Source organism: Suncus etruscus, chromosome 15 (assembly GCF_024139225.1).
Source record: "Suncus etruscus isolate mSunEtr1 chromosome 15, mSunEtr1.pri.cur, whole genome shotgun sequence".
In the NCBI taxonomy this organism is placed as follows: domain Eukaryota; kingdom Metazoa; phylum Chordata; class Mammalia; order Eulipotyphla; family Soricidae; genus Suncus; species Suncus etruscus.
The window spans coordinates 80,928,650-80,946,673 of record NC_064862.1 but is presented as its reverse complement, the minus strand read 5'-3'; the positions used below and the strand labels follow the sequence as shown (position 1 = coordinate 80,946,673).

At 43.4% G+C, this 18,024-nt stretch overlaps 1 non-coding gene across 1 annotated transcript; it reads left to right on the top strand.

Moving 5' to 3' along the window:
* The first annotated feature begins 6,548 nt into the window (after positions 1-6,548).
* LOC126031703 (U6 spliceosomal RNA) lies at positions 6,549-6,655 on the top strand. The gene has a single exon (XR_007503535.1). It is a non-coding gene; the product is annotated as a U6 spliceosomal RNA (small nuclear RNA).
* The last annotated feature ends 11,369 nt before the right edge of the window (positions 6,656-18,024 follow it).

Sequence of the window (18,024 nt, the reverse complement as noted above, 5' to 3'; positions counted from 1 at the left end):
ACAAATAAATACATATAAGGGAATATATATATTTCCCCATTTAACTCCTGAATCAAGCCCAAAGTCATAACTTCCTTTTTATTGTTAAATTATCTTTATTTAAACACCATGATTACAAATATGATTGTAGTTGTATGATTACAGTCATGTAAAAAACAGCCCCCTTCATAAGTGCAAGATTCCCACCACCAGTAACATTTTATAAGAAAAATACCCATTCCAGGGCCGGAGCAGTAGAACACTGGTAGGGCAATTTGTCTAGCATGCGACTGAACTAGGATCCCCCGGCATTCCATATGGTCCCCCAACTCAGGAGCAATTTCTAAACATATAACCAGGAGTAACCCCTGAGCATCACCAGGTTTGGACAAAAAAAAAAAAAAAGAAAGAAAGAAAAGAAAAATACACATTCCACCATCTCTGTTGGGAGCATGCCCAAGTGATGAAAGAGGACTACTTCAGCTAAGGTGTAATCTGTTGGGTGAGAATAATCAGGATGGGAATGAAAAGTGTCAATGACTCCTGTAGCTGCTGGCTTAAGTCACAGGCCATAATTAGTCCTTCAGCCAAGACCCATTTAAAAAGACAATTTTGGTCCTAGTAGCAATCCAGGGGAATGAGAGGCTGAAATGCTTCAAAGGGGTGCAAATGTGTGTGAGTGGAGTGTTGTTCCAGGGCACAAAGGATGTTGAGCTATAGGGCCCTAGGGATTTAGTAGGGAAAGCAAGTCCTGGATAAGTGAGCACAGGGAAACTATAGAAAAGGTGTTGCTGGGATGAAGTGATGGCACAATGTTAGGGCATTTGCCTTGCACACAGTTGACCCAGTACGAACCAAAGTTCAATTCCTGGGCGTTCCATATGGTTCCCCAAGCTAGAAACAATTTCTGAGTGCATAGCCAGGAATAACCCCTGAGTGTCACCAGGTGTGGCCCAAAAAAGAAAAAGAAAAGGTTTTGCTGAATTACAGGCAGAAAAGGGGAAATGCAGCAGGGCTATGTAGAATAGAGAAATGGACAGTGCTATGTACAACACAGATATTAGCCTAACATAAATGTGATCAGGAGACATATGCAGAATTAATTAATTGATCAATATGTTACAGTTATAAAACTGACCTATCTTAGAGTAGTAAAAGTGTCAAAGCGCTTCATAAATATAAAGCTGTCAAGTAACGAGGTTATGCAGCTGTATTCGTTGCTATAGAACCCACTGAAGTATAAAATTTGCTCCTGGCCGACTTTTGAGACCATAGGGAATGTCGAGGTTCAAACCCTGGTTGGCTGCTACTAAGGCAAATACCTTTTCCACTATGCTACATTCTACTCCCAACTATAAATTTTTTAAACAGTTAATCATTCAGAAGTAAACAAGTCTTCCCATATTTCCTCAAGTTAACATTGTCTTGTTTAAAAGATATTTTAGTTATTTTCATAGGTGACATGAAAGGTAATTCCTGACATTGTTATCCATATCTTTGGGTTTGAGAAACCCTAAAGAATGTTTAGCATTGAACCCCAGCCAGTGGTTTACAAGGTCAATTCCAACCATTTTGCATGAGGTGCTCAGATCATCAGATATCATTTTCATATCTATAAAAGTTTCAATATCAGTGAAAAAAATACCCACACTTATTATGGACTAAGTGTTTCCCTCCAGAATGGATTTTCCTTTTTTCTTTTTTGGTTTTTGGGCCACACCCGGTGTTGCTCAGGGGTTACTCCTGGCTATCTGCTCAGAAATAGCTCATGGCAGGCATGGGGGACCATATGGGACACCGGGATTCGAACCAACCATCTTTGGTCCTGGATCAGCTGCTTGCAAGGCAAACGCCACTGTGTTATCTCTTCCGACCCCAGAATGGATTTTCTTATGCTTTTGAAGATTTGAGCAGAAAGTGTAAGCCTTCCCACACTCCAGGTATGAATAGCACTCTTCTCATGTATGAACATTCGTGTGTATACTAAGGTTTGAAGACTAAGCAAAGGCCTTTCCACACTCCTGACATGTATGACTTAACTCCTGTTTGAATTTAATTGTGCAAATTAAGTTTTGAGGATTTAATGAAGGACATTCCATACTTCAGACATGAGTAAGTCTTCTTATCAGTATTAGTCGGTAATGTACTGCCAAGAAACGGTTGAGATTTGAGTGAGTCTATTTCTCACTCATGAGTAAGGTTTCTCTCCAGTATTCAAGTGTCTAACAAGCTATGAGCAATGAGCAAAAGCCTCCCCACATTCCTGATATGAATATGGCTTATCTCCTGTATAAATTTTAATGTGTCTTGAGATTTATTGAAGGCTTTTCTACAGTGCAAATAAGGGGAAAGGCTTCTCTCCATGAATATTCATGTGTCTAAGAAGCTTTAAGGACTGAGCAAACACCTTTCCACACTGCTGACATGATAAGGCTTCTATCCTTTGTGAATTTTCTATTTCTTTTTTTTTTTTCTATTTCTTTTTTTCAGTTTTTGGGTCACACATTGCAGTGGTCAGGGGTAACTCCTGGCTCTATGCTCAGAAATCGCTCCTGGCAGGCTGAGGGGACCATATGGGATGCCAGGATTCGAACCACCAATCTTCTGCATGCAAGGAAAACACCTTACCTCCATGCAATCTCTCCGGCCAATTTTGTGATTTTTCGTGTGTGTTAAGGTCTGAGGATCAAGCAAATGCCTTTCCACAGTCCAATCATGAATAAGGCTTCTCTCCTTACAAATGTTCATGTGTCTGTTAAGGCTTGATGATTCAGCAAATGCCTTTCCACACTCCTGACATGAATAAGGCTTCTCTCCTGTATGAAGCTTCATGTGTGTGTTAAGGCTTGAGAATTGAGCAAATGTCTTTCCACACTCCTGACATAAGGCTTCTCTCCTGTATGAATTTTCATGTGACCAGAAAGGTTTGAGGATTCAGCAAATGCCTTTCCACACTCCTGACATGAATAAGGCTTCTCTCCTCTATGAACTTTTTTTTTTTTTTTTTTGGTTTTTGGGCCACACCCGGTGACGCTCAGGGGTTACTCCTGGCTATGCGCTCAGAAGTCGCTCCTGACTTGGGGGACCATATGGGACGCCGGGGGATCGAACCGCGGTCCGTCCTAGGCTAGCACAGGCAAGGCAGGCACCTTACCTCCAGCGCCACTGCCCGGCCCCTCCTCTATGAACTTTTATGTGTCTCTTAAGGTTTGAGGATTGAGCAAATGCCTTTCCACATGCCTGACATAAATAAGGCTTCTCTCCTTATGAACTTTCATGTGTTTGTTAAGGTCTGAGGATCGAGCAAATGCCTTTCCACACTCCTGACATAAATAAGGCCTCTCTCCTGTATGAAGCTTCATGTGTGTGTTAAGGCTTGAGAATTGAGCAAATGTCTTTCCACACTCCTGACATAAATAAGGCCTCTCTCCTGTATGAAGCTTCATGTGTGTGTTAAGGCTTGAGAATTGAGCAAATGTCTTTCCACACTCCTGACATAAATAAGGCTTCTCTCCTGTATGAACGTTCATGTGTCTGTTAAGCTTTGAGGATTGAGCAAATGCCTTTCCACACTCCTGACATGAATAAGGCTTCTCTCCTGTATGAATTTTCATGTGACCAGAAAGGTTTGAGGATTCAGCAAATGCCTTTCCACACTCCGGACATGAATAAGGCTTCTCTCCTCTATGAACTTTTATGTGTCTCTTAAGGTTTGAGGATTGAGCAAATGCCTTTCCACACTCTGGACATGAATAAGGCTTCTCTCCTGTATGAACTTTGATGTGTTTGTTAAGGTTTGAGGAATGAGTAAATGCCTTTCCACACTCCTGACACATATAAGACTTCTCTCCTATATGAATTTTCATGTGTTCAGTGTGGGACGAAGAGTAAGTGAAGTACTTGTCATTCTCAGGACATAGATGACATTGGCTACCTGTCCAAACTTCCTTTGGATTATTCTGTTGTGACAGTTGTCTCAGTCTGAATCCACCTCGCTTACTGTCAGAGGGATCCTGTATAATAGGGGTATAAAAAGGCACATCATATTACTGAGCACACGAGAAATCCCCCTCACATTGCTTATATATGGTGGGGTACACTCCGTGGAAAATATGCTTGTGAGTGTCTTGATATGAGGGAGTTAGAGCAAACACTGTTGGCTTCCTGGCCCAAAGTGATCCAACTTTGGAGGTCTGTGTCCAGTTTCTGGGCATAACAGAATCGAGAGCACTGTGCCCAATAGACTGGTTTCTCCATAGTAAGGACGCTCTCTTCAATCTGATCCCCCATTGAATAGATGACCCCTGAGTCCTCATTCCCATCATGATTCTGGCAGGGCATTTTCCTTGAGACTGTGTTCAACAACACTGGATCATTCACAACCCAGCGTGGTGTGCCTTTTCCCTATGGAACAGCACAGGGTTAGTCCAGTAAGCTTCGAGTCTCCATGTTCAAAACCACCCTTTATATGTGATCCCCATCACAGAAAAACAATTCGCTACATGTGTGGATGTCTCTGGAAAGAGGAAGACATTCAGCCAAGACATGAGCTTAGGGAGATAAAACATAGCCTGAGCAAAGGAACATAAACCATGATTTCTGAACCCTATATAAACAAACATAAAACACATCCTCTCTTGGGGCTTGGTAGGATCTAAGAGCATATAACTTAAGGTCAGGTGGGATCCTCTGCACAAAGGAAATGAAATGGCCATATCAGAATGTTAAATAACTCAGTAGGGCCAGAGCAGTAGTATAGCAAGGAGAGTCCAGTTCGGAATTAAGCCCTGATATCAAAAATGGGCCCATTCCAAAGGAAACCCCCAAATATCACAGGTGTTGATCCAAAAGAGAAGAAAAGTCTCACAATAGTCATATTCCGCCCAATCAATGAACTCAATATCCTTTTTTGAAATGTTCTCTCTACTATGGAGGTCCCACCAGGCAGTGCTCTTGTTTACTCTGGCTGTGTGCTCCCTGATCAAATATGGTGAGGCTCGGGAACCATGTACAGTGGTGAATGCGATCCAGTTTTCCATCTCTACTCACAATCCAGTTGAATCGCTTGACCTAATATTATATCAAATCAAAATCATTGTATCTCTTCCCTCCCGAAATCATTTCCCACAGAAATCACAGAATTTCTTTGCTCTGAAAAACAATGAAACCTTTTAATAAGACAATTCATTCAAATGAGTTTGGCACTTATGTGATTAATGGAATACTTCTCTTCACACCAAGCTCTGGATGCTCCCACCTTTGCAGAGACTATAGATGAGGTAAAAGGGCTGGATTAATGGGCCCCACTGTATAACTCCTATGTGTTTGTGTACCAAGCTATCCCACCACCACAATAAGAATATGATTTGGAATTTTTAAATCTTACCAACTCACTCCTGTTTGGAGATCTCATTCTAAAAGGAAATTGTTGAATGTAGGAATTCTGAACTACTGGTGCTCTGCATACTAAAAACAAACCAGGTATGAAATGTAAGACTCTGTTCAGGGACCAGAACAATATAAAATAGGGAGTTCATTTGCCTTGCATGCAACTGATTCAGGTTGGATCACTGATATTATGTCCCCCCTCCGTCCAAACTGAAATAATATCTGGTGATATTTTGTGAGTTTTTGTTTTGTTTTGTTTTTGGGTCATACCCAGCAGCACTCTGGGATTACTCCTGGCTCTACGCTCAGAAATTGCTCCAGACAGGCTCCTGCCAGTAGTTGAACCATCATCCTCCTGGCCTGCGAGTTGTTGAGGTCTCGGTACAACATTTTGGGGCCCACAACCGGACTTTAAATATGCGATTTTTATTCAGTACGCTAATGATCGTGAATACTACGATATTTGAAGGCCGGCCACAGGCCACAAAATGTTGTACGGAGGCCACAACAACTTGCGGGCTGCGAGTTTGAGACCCCTACATCTGGCCCCTGAAATAATTTCTGAGCACAAGGCCAGTAGTAACACCTGAGTACTGTCAGGGCTGGCCCAAAAACCACACAAATATTTAAGTGATGAAAATAGTTTAAAATGGCAATATTATCACAATATTACAGGATCACTCATCAATGGTTTAAAGATACAAATAAAAAATATATGCCCCCCCCCAAAAAAAACAAATTAGGGGCCGGAGCGTTGATACAAGAATTCTGCCTTGCCTGTGCTAGCCTAGGACAGTCTGCGGTTCAATCCCCCAGCGTCCCATATTGTCCCCCAAGCCAGGAGCGATTTCTGAGCACATAGACAGGAGTAACCCCTGAGAGTCACCAGGTGTGACCCAAAAATCAATATATATATTTCTGAGTGGGCCAGAGAGAAGACACAGCAAAGATGGTGTTTCCTTGCATGTGGCTGACTTACATTATATCCTGACATTCTCTATGATTGTCATAGCCTGCTAGGAATAATATCTGATCACAGAGCCATAGTAACACCCGAGTCTACGTGTGTTGACCAAAACCACACACCAAAAAATGTGTTGAATGAAACCTGGCTGAATAAGCAACAGATTAACAGTATATTGTTTTCAGATAATAAGTCAGCTTATAGAATAGGGAATATAGTGCTCACTTCGGCAGCACATATACTAAAATTGGAATGATACAGAGAAGATTAGCATGGCTCCTGAGCAAGGAAGACACACAAATTAGTGAAGAGTTCCAGATTAAAAAAAAAAAAAAAGGGGCTGGAGAGATAGCATGGAGGTAAGGCGTTTGCCTTTCATGCAAGAGGTCATCGGTTCGAATCCCAGCGTCCCATATGGTCCCCCGTGCCTTCCAGGAGCAATTTCTGAGCATGGAGCCAGGAGTAACCCCTGAGCACTGCCGGGTGTGACCCAAAATTCACAAAAAAAAAAAAAAAAGAATAGGGAAGATAGATTAATAGGGTCAAAATGATGTCCACATTAGGGTTGTCCTGGGCTCAACTGTGGTTAAAATATATAAATCAATGATATATTTCTAGGGGAGCTGGAAATAGCACACTGATAGGGTATTTGCCTTGCATGTATCGATCTGGACAGTATATATATATTCACCCCCACACTAGCCAGAGTAATATCAAGCGGTAGGGTGTCTGCCTTCCATGTGTACAACACCATACAGATCATGGTTCAATTTCCAGCATCCCATAAGCTTCCCCAAGCCTGCCAGGGATGATTTCTGAGTACAGAGCCAGGAGTACCCACTGAGTGCCACTGAGTGTGATCTAGACAACCTCCAAAATAGGAAAAAATATATATTCTAGTGTGAAAGTGACATGGGTCAGCCTGGGTGGGATTCACCTTGCAAGTGGATGAACCTAGTTCAATTTCTGGCATCACATCTATCCACAAAGTACTTCAGGGGCACTATGAGAATAGTATGAGAGAGTACTATGAGAATAGAGCTAAGAATAATGCCTGAAAATCAGGGCAATGCTCCCAAAAGAGAAACAAAAAAATTCTCAGTATTTCTAGGAGCTGGTATTTTCCACAGCCATCACATCTGGTTTTCTGAGTGCACCAGAATTGGCTGAGAAGCACAAGGCCAGGAAAGACCATTGAGTACAACCACTGAGGCATATCAAAAATGAGAGGGAAAAGGGGCTGGAGAGACAACACAGTGGTAGGGCATTTGCCTTGCAAGTGTCCAACCTAGGACAATTGGTGGTGCAAATCCTGGCATCGCATATGGTCTCCCATAATTGCCAGGAGTGATTTCTGAGCAGAGAGGAAAGACCATGAACCTGTTGTGTCTGACCAAAAACAAAGAAACAAACAAAAATAGAAAAAAATTGGGGGGAATCACTGAAAATGATCCAAAGGCAAAAACAAGATTGTGGACACATAGAACACAAGAGCATCAAGCAGCCCCTGAGAAAAGAACCCCAACATGGGGTTGTATAATTAGCATGAGAGCATAGAAAGTGGTTGAGGACCCAGAACCACAAATACTAACAGAAAGAGGGAACCAGAAAGAGCGAAGTCAAGAAAGCCCAGTTCCAGAACATTGTGGGCCTTAGCATCAAGAGCTGTGAACTGAAGCAGGAGGTCATGCACTCCTGATCCAGGAGTCCAACACACACTGCTCAGCACCCACATTTCACATGTGCCCAGGACACTACCACACTCCTTCACAGGGTCTGAGTCTTGGGCTCATCTTACACTCACCTTCAAGCACACCTCTCTGCAGCTTGCCAAGGGCTCCTTCTTCTAACCAGGAGATAAGCGCAGGCTTCACGCTGCACTGTCCTGCCCAAAGGAATGATTCATGGTTAGAGACAGGGAAAGGGACAGCAACCTTCCTCCTCTTGTGTATGATTCTGCGTCCCATATGAAAGTAGCCAAATCAAGCTTTTTTTCTGAATGTTGGTTATCACACAGATGAGACCAGGTTCAATAAAAGTGTCCAACTTAGGGTGCAGGATAATACTGCCGTGGAGCAATAATACAACTCTGGGCTCACAATGGGCCAATGTGGAGCCATCATGGCAAGCTCTGTAGTTCCCTGAGCTGTTCCTAAAGTGAGCACTGACCGCTATGCCAGAGGTAACGTCAAACACTGCCAGGATGAGAAGACTCCATAATGTCTTGAAATTAAGGGCTGGGGCTGCAAAATAGTACAGCGGGTAGGGCTTTTGCCTTGTGATGTGATAAACAGGGTTAGATCCATGGTATCCCATAGGATCCCCCAAGCCATTCAGGAGCGATTTCTGAGCTCAGAGCCAGAAGTAATCCCTTAGCACCCCTGTATGTGACCCCAAGACAATAAATACATAAATAAATAAATAAATAAATAAATAAATAAATAAATAAATACATAAAATAACTTTGTAAGGGTTGGAGACTTAGCACAAAGGTAGAACCTTTTTTTTTTTGGTTTTTGGATCACACCTGTTTGACGCTCAGGGGTTACTCCTGACTATGCGCTCAGAAATCGCCACGGGCTTGGGGAGACCATTTGGGACACCAGGGGATCAAATCGCGGTCTGTCCTACACTATCGATTGCAAGGCAGACACCTTACCTCTAGCGCCACCTTCCCAGTCCCAAGGTAGAATATTTTCCTTGCATGCAAACAATCCGGCCGAATCCGGTTTTAATTACCAGCATCCCATATGGTCTCCTGAGCCTTCCAAGAGTAATTTCTGACCACAGAGCCACAGACCCCTGAGTCCCACCATGTATGGAACAAAAACCAAAATACATAAATAAACAGATAAATAAATAATTCAGTAAATAATAAAAATAACTTTGTGATACTCAAACTGAAGTTAGTTGTTAAAAGAATATCTTGAGGGGCTAGAGAGATAGCATGGAGGTTTGGCCTTTGACTTGCATAGAGAAGGACAGTGGTTCGAATCCCGGCATTCCATAAGGTCCCCGGAGCCTGCCCAGGGTGATTTCTGAGCATAGAGCCAGGAATAATCCCTGAGCACTGCCGAGTGTGACCTCTCCCCCCAAAAAAACGGACGTCTTGTATCTTAAAACACCCTTCTCCCTTAAATGATTTAAATGAAACGAACACTGATAGAAACACCTGACAACTAGTTAATCTTTTAATTTATATCAGAATTGACAATCAGGATCTGAGCTGGGAGTAAAAACTTTGAGATGTTTAGATTTAACCTTTTGAAGGTCGCAGTGATAGTGCAGCGGTATGGCATTTGCCTTACACACAGCCAACACAGGTTGGATGGTGGCTCTAATCCCAGCCATTGAGCTTGCCAGGAGGAACTTCTGAGCACAGAGTCAGGAATATCCCCTGAGCACCAAGAGGTGTGTCCCAAAATCAAAAAAAAATTATTGTTTTGATCCCAGATAAACATTAGGATAAACATTATGCCTCTCTGTCCTCTTTAATTGGAGCATATCTTTCAGAAGGTTTGTAACCCACAATGATGACCTATGAATAAATATATATATGTATATATATGTATATATGTATATATATGTATATATATATACACATACATGAAAGTCATGTTTAAAACATCTCTATAACATTCAATAAAGTTGGATTCAGATTCACAATCATTTCTGAACATGGCCCCTTTCTCACCGCCAAATCCATTGAACTCACATTCTTCTGGGATTGCCTTAGTTTCTGAACCAAGCAGATCGTGACACTATACTGATAATATGCGATAGAGGCATGTAGGTTCTTCAGGGACACTCAGGGCTTGATCCCCAAAACAACCAAGTCATGTCAGGATTGATTCCAGAGTGCAGAGCTAGATGAAAGCCTGAGTTCTGTTGGGTATACCCCAAAAAGAAACAACAGAAGAAAAGTAGGGCCTGGGACACAGTATAATTAGGAAACATACTTTGAATACAGGAGCCTCAGGTTTGATCACCTGCACTACAACAGTCAAAGATGACAGGGAGGTGCTGATGTCTTGATACCCTAAATAACTCATGAGCAGAGTCAAACTTGCTCGAAATCAAGTAGGACTCATTGGGAATTGGGACACTGGTAGAGACATTTGATCACTACCACTCCAAGAGATCACGAATAATGGCAGGAGTAGTTCCTAAGTTCTGAGTACTCTCATGTGTGGTCATGATCTTCCCCAAACTTACAAAAATTCAATGGCTTGCATTTGGGAGAATTGTAGGATGTACCCAGAGTGGTTCGGGGCAGAAATCTAGCCCTAGGTTCAAGAATAATCCCTAGAGGTTTATAAGATCAATGTGCATCCAGCATCAAATCTGGTGCACAGAGGCCAAGGCAAACACCATACACAATGCAATATCTCTTAGCACTGTGGAATGACATTTACAATTACTGAATTGGATTCCTCTATGATAGAAAGTCAGACCAGGGAGATTAAGTCAATGTGAAGGGGCTTGACTTTGGGGAACTGCAAAGCCAGATCCCCTATTGAATGCAGATACTTGACTGATATTTCATTCTCTCCAAGGGACTGTTTAACAGGTGCAGCAGGGAAGCTCTTACATATGACCCGCAGGTGCTGGTAGGTCTCCAATATCACATCTCTGTAGAGTTTCAGCTGAGAAGCGTCCAGGCACAGCCATTCCGATGGGGAGAAGCTCACAGCCACATGGGGCATGTCCTGAGGCAGCACACGCAGGAGAGGTCAGGGCCCAAGCTCACTCAAGTTCTAGGAGTAGAAAAAGAACCTCCCAGTTCACTAAAGACACACAAGTCCACTATTCTCCACACTCAGAAAGAACCAGCCTCAAAGTCAATACGTAAATAGGTACCTCTAAATAGTCTGGGTGACAGACTCCAGAAATCCCGATAGTTCAGCCAACATACATGCGAAACAGTCAGGGGGTTTCCATACAGGGCCAACCTAAGGTCAATCTCTGATTTAGACTTGGGCTGCCTAATGTCAGGAGTAACTCCTCCTCTGTGCAGAGCCAAGAATTAGCCGAGTATTGCAAAATGGGATAAAATTCTAATCAAAACAAAACAATCTGAGATAGGTCAGCAGAAAGAAGTCATAACTAACACTAATAGGAAACTACACTCAGAGGAAAGGACCCAGCAACATAGTTTCTAATAAGTGAGAAAATTCTTCACCCGGAGTTTAGACTTAAGAACTAGGGATGTGTGCCAGACTTCCCTGGAGGGTACTGAATGAAGACCATTAGAAGACAAGTGCTCAGGCATTAGCATACCTTATGGGAGCTTAAGCAAAATGCAAATGAAGAACTTTGTGCTGAACCTAGGAAACAGCCAGGAGGGCACTTGCTTTGCACTGGGCTGGCCCAGAGAGAACCCCAGACTCCTCTTATGATCCATCACACAGAGTAGGAAGACACCTGAGAGCAGAGCCAGGAGATTCCCCTACTGGCTGTGGTGCCAGAACTAAAAATTAGTTATAGAGCTGAACCCTGATGAGGCAGAAATGATGCTTTAAAGCAGAAAGCTTGGGATCAAGGATTTCATTAGCAACATGGTAGGAGTCCATATTACCAGGAAATCAATGCTGGACCCAGGACCCCATAGAGTCTGAGACCTGCCACAGGTGACCCAAGAACACTGATTCAGGGGCCAGACCTGAGCACCATTGGTTGTGGCCCTCAAACCAAACAGCAAACTAGGACAAAAATAGCCTCAAACAACAGAGTGCAGCACGTAGGCCTGAAGTCACACCCTGGCACTGGGTGCTGCGCACTCCTGTGTTCCCACCCTGTCCTTCTCGAAGCTCACTCTACCTGGGAACAGGATTTCAAATGATGCAGTCCCATCTTCACCTGTCTATATTATTCATAAAGAGCTGCAGCAAGGCCATTTATATAAATCTCTGTAAGAAGACATTGCTGTGAGCATCAGAGAGAAGCCCTGACTGGAAGTGCCTGCGATGAAGCCGGAAATGCCTGATGGGCTGCAACTCTGGGCACTGGCCAGACCCACATGAACACACAAAGATAGAAACTCCTTTCTTGGGATTGGAGTGATAGCACAGGGGTAGAGCATTTGACTTGTATGCGGCCAACCCAGGAAGGACCCAGGTTCGATCCCTGCCATCCCTGCCATAGGGTTCCCTGAGGGCTGCCAGGAATTATTTCTGGGAGCAGAGCCAGAGGTAACGCCTGTGCGCCCCTGGGTTTAACCCCAAAACAAAACAAAACAAAACAAAACAAAGCAAAAAGAAAAGAAACTCCTTTCTCTCTAAGGAAACAGAATGGGGTTGGATCAGTGTGTGAATAGGACAGGAGTGCTGATCTTGCTCTACAGGGAGGAACTGCAGTCCTGAGCCCCTGGGAGTCCAGGACAGGGGCAGACTCCAGAGCAGAGGTACAGTAAGTAATTCAGTCCCCTGAAGGCCAGCAGCAGGAAGGTCACTTGCACCCAGTCTGGTAGTGCTCTGCTAAAGACTCAGGGTACAAGCCCTCTGCTGCTCGCCTACCATATTCTACCTCACTTCTAGAACCAAGCTTTGTGCAGAGTAGGACTAAGCATTGGCTTTGGGGGATAAATGAAGTGAGGACTTTACTTAATTAATTCTCACAGTCATTAAATAAGACCCCTTTCCTTTCCACATTACACAAATAAAAGAATTCTCTCCACTTTATCAATTTTCTTCAGTTTCTTTTATTTGACCAAACCATATGATGCGCAAAGAGGATTATTCTGAGCTCAGTATTGAGAAATCATTCCTGGAAGGCATGGGGAATCCTACATAATGTCGGGGATCAATGATGGGTCAGTGATGTTCAAGGATAATGCACTCCCAGTCATATCGCAACCCATCCAGAAAAAATTTCATAGGAGTGAAATGGAGAGAAGAGGAAGTAATTCCCTCCCCACATTCCTTAAGAACCTCATCAACATTTGGAAGCAAACAGAGAAGGAAGGCTCGCAGGGAAAGGATCTTGAGATACACTAAAAACAAAGGATTGCGAACACATGGACCTGAGACCACTGCAGGCCAAAACAAAGGCTGGACCCTCCCACACCAGAGGGGCTCCAACTGGAATAGAGGCCAAGGAAGGAATGTCAAAGACCTTCAACTGTTCCCACCCTGCCCCTGGCAATCACTCTAGCAACAGCACTCTTAACCAAATTGGAAAGCCGCAGGAGGGCGGTTCAGAGAAAACCTAGAAAAGCCTGAGCCATGGTGGCAGCATCTTTCCTCAGTCAGACCTGGGGGCTTTCAAGCTTTCTTTGTGGAATGTGGACTGGGGTGAGTTTTTTTCTGTAGATAAACCAGAGCTTTCTAGAGCAGAGAACACGAATTTACTACATCTTTCTGCTTTCTGATTTTTGGGCTACATCCTGTGGTGAGTGCTGACTAGGGCTCTGCCATTAGAACTCTCTATCAAGCCCGACATTCCTGCAAAGCAAAAGTCCTGGATCCCCCAATCACTCCCCAGGAGCGAGGTGGAGAAAGTAAAGGGGCAGATTCCGTCTAGGGCCTCCGCCTCTTCCCCCCCAACTCCTAGGAGCCACCAGGGGCCTCCCCGGCATCACTTTCCTTGGTCGTGTCTGAACGTTCCCGCCTGGGCTTGTTAAGCCCGTGTTCTCCCTCGAGCGCCCGCTTCCCCACAGATCACAGCTTTCCCATAAATCTAGATCATTGTGGGGTGTCGGTACTGAACCCCGCTCACCCACTCACCAAGACAAGCGCCCTGGGCGTCGATGCCTGCCCCACTAGCCTCTTCTGTCTGCCGAGGCGATCCGGATCGTCACAGGGACAAACAAAACAAGATCCAACCTCCTCGCTCTCTGTCTGTCCCACCTCTGGGCTCCACCACCCCCAAATTTCCCGGGGCGCCCCCACATCTCACCTGGCAGTGAGCAGGGGCTCCACGCGCTCAGAGCAGTGGATCGTCACTCCAGACCCCCCACGCCAACGGGGACCCCTGGCCAGGCCCAAGCCACAGAGAAGGCAGCTCCAAGGACCCGGCCTGGAAGGGGCTCTCAGAGGACACTGCGAGTTCGATGGCGTCACGTCTACTTCCTGCCGACGTCATAAAGGGATGTCCTTAGCTTGGCTGCAGGCTCTCCTTTTTCAAACTTATTTCACTCAGCTTTTATTAAAATTATGCATCTGATTTTCAAAGAATTTCAATTTCCAAAGAATCAGGGAAACAGTGGCACTAGGTTTCTATGACATCAAAAAATAACCACACCTGCCTTGACTTGCAGTTTCTTTCTGTGTCCATATAACTATGTTTTTCCTATCTTGCTTTTCCTTAAGTGAACATCGCGACAGTAGCCAGAAATGGGTCACTGTAGCACCTTCACAGCAAAACGTACTTTGAGAAGACAGCTACCTCTCATTCAAAGACCCGGTGGGTGACAGCCCCAGCTTCCTTAGCATTGAAATCCCAGGTTCCCTAGCTAGAGTGACAGCAAAGTAAGTAGGGATTTTTAAATATGATCACAGCAGCATAAGCCATATGTTTAGGCAAAGTGTTCTCTAGAGGGATATCCCTATGACTGGGTTTCTGAATGTTTTATGAGGAAGAGTATGAACGGATTAGGGAAAATGTATATAGGCTCATTGAAAAGATGAAAAAAATCTCTGGGATCAAATGCTCTATATATAAATGGTAGGAATGTGGGCCATCCACGAATCCCCTCACATTTCTCTATTTAATAAAAAAAAATGGGGGCTGGAGAGATAGCATGGAGGTAAGGCTCTTGCCTTTCATGCAGAAGGATGGTGGTTCGAATCCCGGCACCCCATATGGTCCCCTGTGCCTGCCAGGGGTGATTTCTGAGCACGAAGCCAGGAGTAACCCCTGAGCACTGCCGGGTGTGACCCAAAAACCAAAAAATTAAAATTGCTTCATGCTTTTAAGAGTAAATCCATGAATCATATGGGATTGATCATCATATGGGATACATCATATGATCCAGCTATACTACTTCTAGGAATATACCCTAGGAAAACAAAAATGCAATTCAAAATTCCCTTCTTCACACCTATATTGATTGCACTGCTATTACAATAGCCAGTCTCTGGAAATAACCAAGATGCCCTTCAACAGATGAATGGCTAAAGAAACTGTGGTACATATACACAATGGAATTTTATGCAGTTGTCAGGAGAAAGTCATGAAATTTTCCTATACATGAATGTTCATGGAATCTATTATGCTGAGTGAAATAAATCAGAGGGATAGAGATAGACACAGAATAGTTTCACTCATCTATGGGTTTTCAGAAAAATAAAAGACATTATTGTAATAATGCTCAGAGGTAATAGAGATGAGGGCTGGAAGGACCAGATCACGATATGAAGCTCACCACTAACAGTGCTCAGTTCAGCTAGTGAAATAAGTACACTGACACACTGACAACTATTATGACAATGGTAGTGAGTGAGAGAAATAGAATACCTGTCTCTAATATGCTGCAGGTATCACCAAGGATGTCAATATGTAGAGACTGATCGCCATGGACTCAGGGAGAAGAGAACAGCATATATTTTTATTTTTCTGGTGTTTGAGGGCTACTGGTACTGCTAGGGGTGTTTTAGAGATATCAAGAGAGTTTGATGGAAATTTTCCTGCCAAAGTTGTCTATGGAGACTTAAGTTCAAAGTAGGAAGAAAAGGGAACAGATACAAATTAGGCAGCATCTCTCGGATGCTTTATCTCTGGTCCCCCACAGGCCACCAGGTCTACTCTGATCACTATCTTAGGCTTCCCTCAAAAGGTACAATTTATTTTATTTTTATTTATTTATTTATTTATTGTTTTTGGGCCATACACGGTGATGCTCAGGGGTTACTCCTGGCTATGCGTGCAGAAATTGCTCCTAGATGGGGAACAATATGAGAATCCAACAGAATGAACCACAGTTCATCCTAGGCTAGAGTGCACAAGGCAGACGCCTTACAGCTTGCACCACCACACCTGCCCGGTATTTTATTTATTTATTTTTATATATGTCAGGTGATGGTCTGCAAAAGCCATGGTGGATGTCAGTTGCATTTTTTTCTTGAGATACAGGTACATGGAAGATATGGAACTGTTTAAGGAACAAACTTAATGGTCTAACTTTTTATCAAACCTATGTCTTGCCTACCAATGTTTAATGTAAGAAAGTGAAAACTCGAGTTGTTTAGGGTAAAGTACCAATGAATGTTTCTAGCTGGCACTATTGTGCAAGGTGATGCTGAACACCTTCTTTTCCTTTGTTATTGGGCCGGGAAATAAAAGACCTAAATCAGCAGGTAAGACTCTTGCCTTGAAAGCTGCCATCTGGGGTCAATCCCTGTATCTCATGGGTCCTCAGGATCCTGAGTGCAGAGCCCAGAGTAATCCTGTGTTGCCCCAAGCCAAACAAAGAAAACAAATGAATAAAGAAAAAATGACCAAGGAATACAAAAATGACCAGTGAAAAATCATGGATATCTGAAAATGAGGAACTCTGAACACTATTATTTTATTGAAGATAGCTGTGATCGGGGCCGGCCTAGTTCTGCTGGTGGAGTGTTTGCAAAGGAATCTTGTTGATGTGTCTCCTAGGGAAATTTCTCCCTTCTCAGGCAGTTCACCTTCCCCCTTCTCCCTTTCTCCAAGACCTGCTGAAGGCAAGCAGGAGGAAAAACTGGTCCTAGCTCAGGCATGTGGGAACTGCCTTTCATGGCCTGGAAATGCATTATTAGCTGGTGCTTGGTTCTTGAGGCCTCTGAGCAGAAATGCAGTGTCATCAGAGCCTCCCGGTCTATTCCTGGAACTCTAAATGGCCTTGAATCTGCTTTCTTCAGACTTCATTTTTTTTTTTTTCATTTCTACGATGGTAGACTTCTTTCTTGATCATTTCCTCTGGGAAGAGAGTGAGGGGAGCATCACCTGACTGTCCTTATCCTTTATGCTATGTTTCTCTCCTTGGTATCCTCTCAGTTTTCATTTCTGCAGAACATGAGAGCATGTATGTAGGTCTGTTGTGCAAGGTGGGTGTTTGGAGGGAAGATTTCATCTCTGGCCACCACAAGGCCACTCTATCCTAGTGAGACCTGTTGAGCCTTATGGAGAACTTGGGATAGATCTAATTTTCTCTGTGCAGTTCAACAATCTTATGGGGTGAATTACCACTTGGGCCTCTATATTCAGATTTTTATTTTCTTCAAAAAACCAAACAGGATATTTATGTAGGAAAGTATCAAGATGATCCCTTTGGCATATCTTAAAATTTCTGGATGAGTACATAGTTGAAATGTCATGCACATGCAAAATCTCTTTTTTCCTTTCATCTTTTTAGTTTTGTAGCACAGGTACCCTTAATTTTGGCAACCTTGACTACCAGGTGATTGAAATTCAACTCTGGGTAATAAAAGTGGCTAAAAAAGTGGATGAAAAGCAGCAATAAAAGGAAGCTTGGCTGACTCAGTAAATTAAAAATGATGTGCTACTGAATACCTATGGTGGGTGGAAAATGAAATTTTGATTCTTATTTCTTGTGCAAAGCTGCAAGCTGAGACCCCTTAGAATTAACCTCACAGACCAACATGCAGGTTTTTTTTTATATCCACAAAACCAAATAGGGAAGTTATTTAGGAAATTCTCTCGAGGAAAGTCCCTCCATCTGGCTGGCTGGCATTAATATGCTGCATACGGAAATAGCCGAA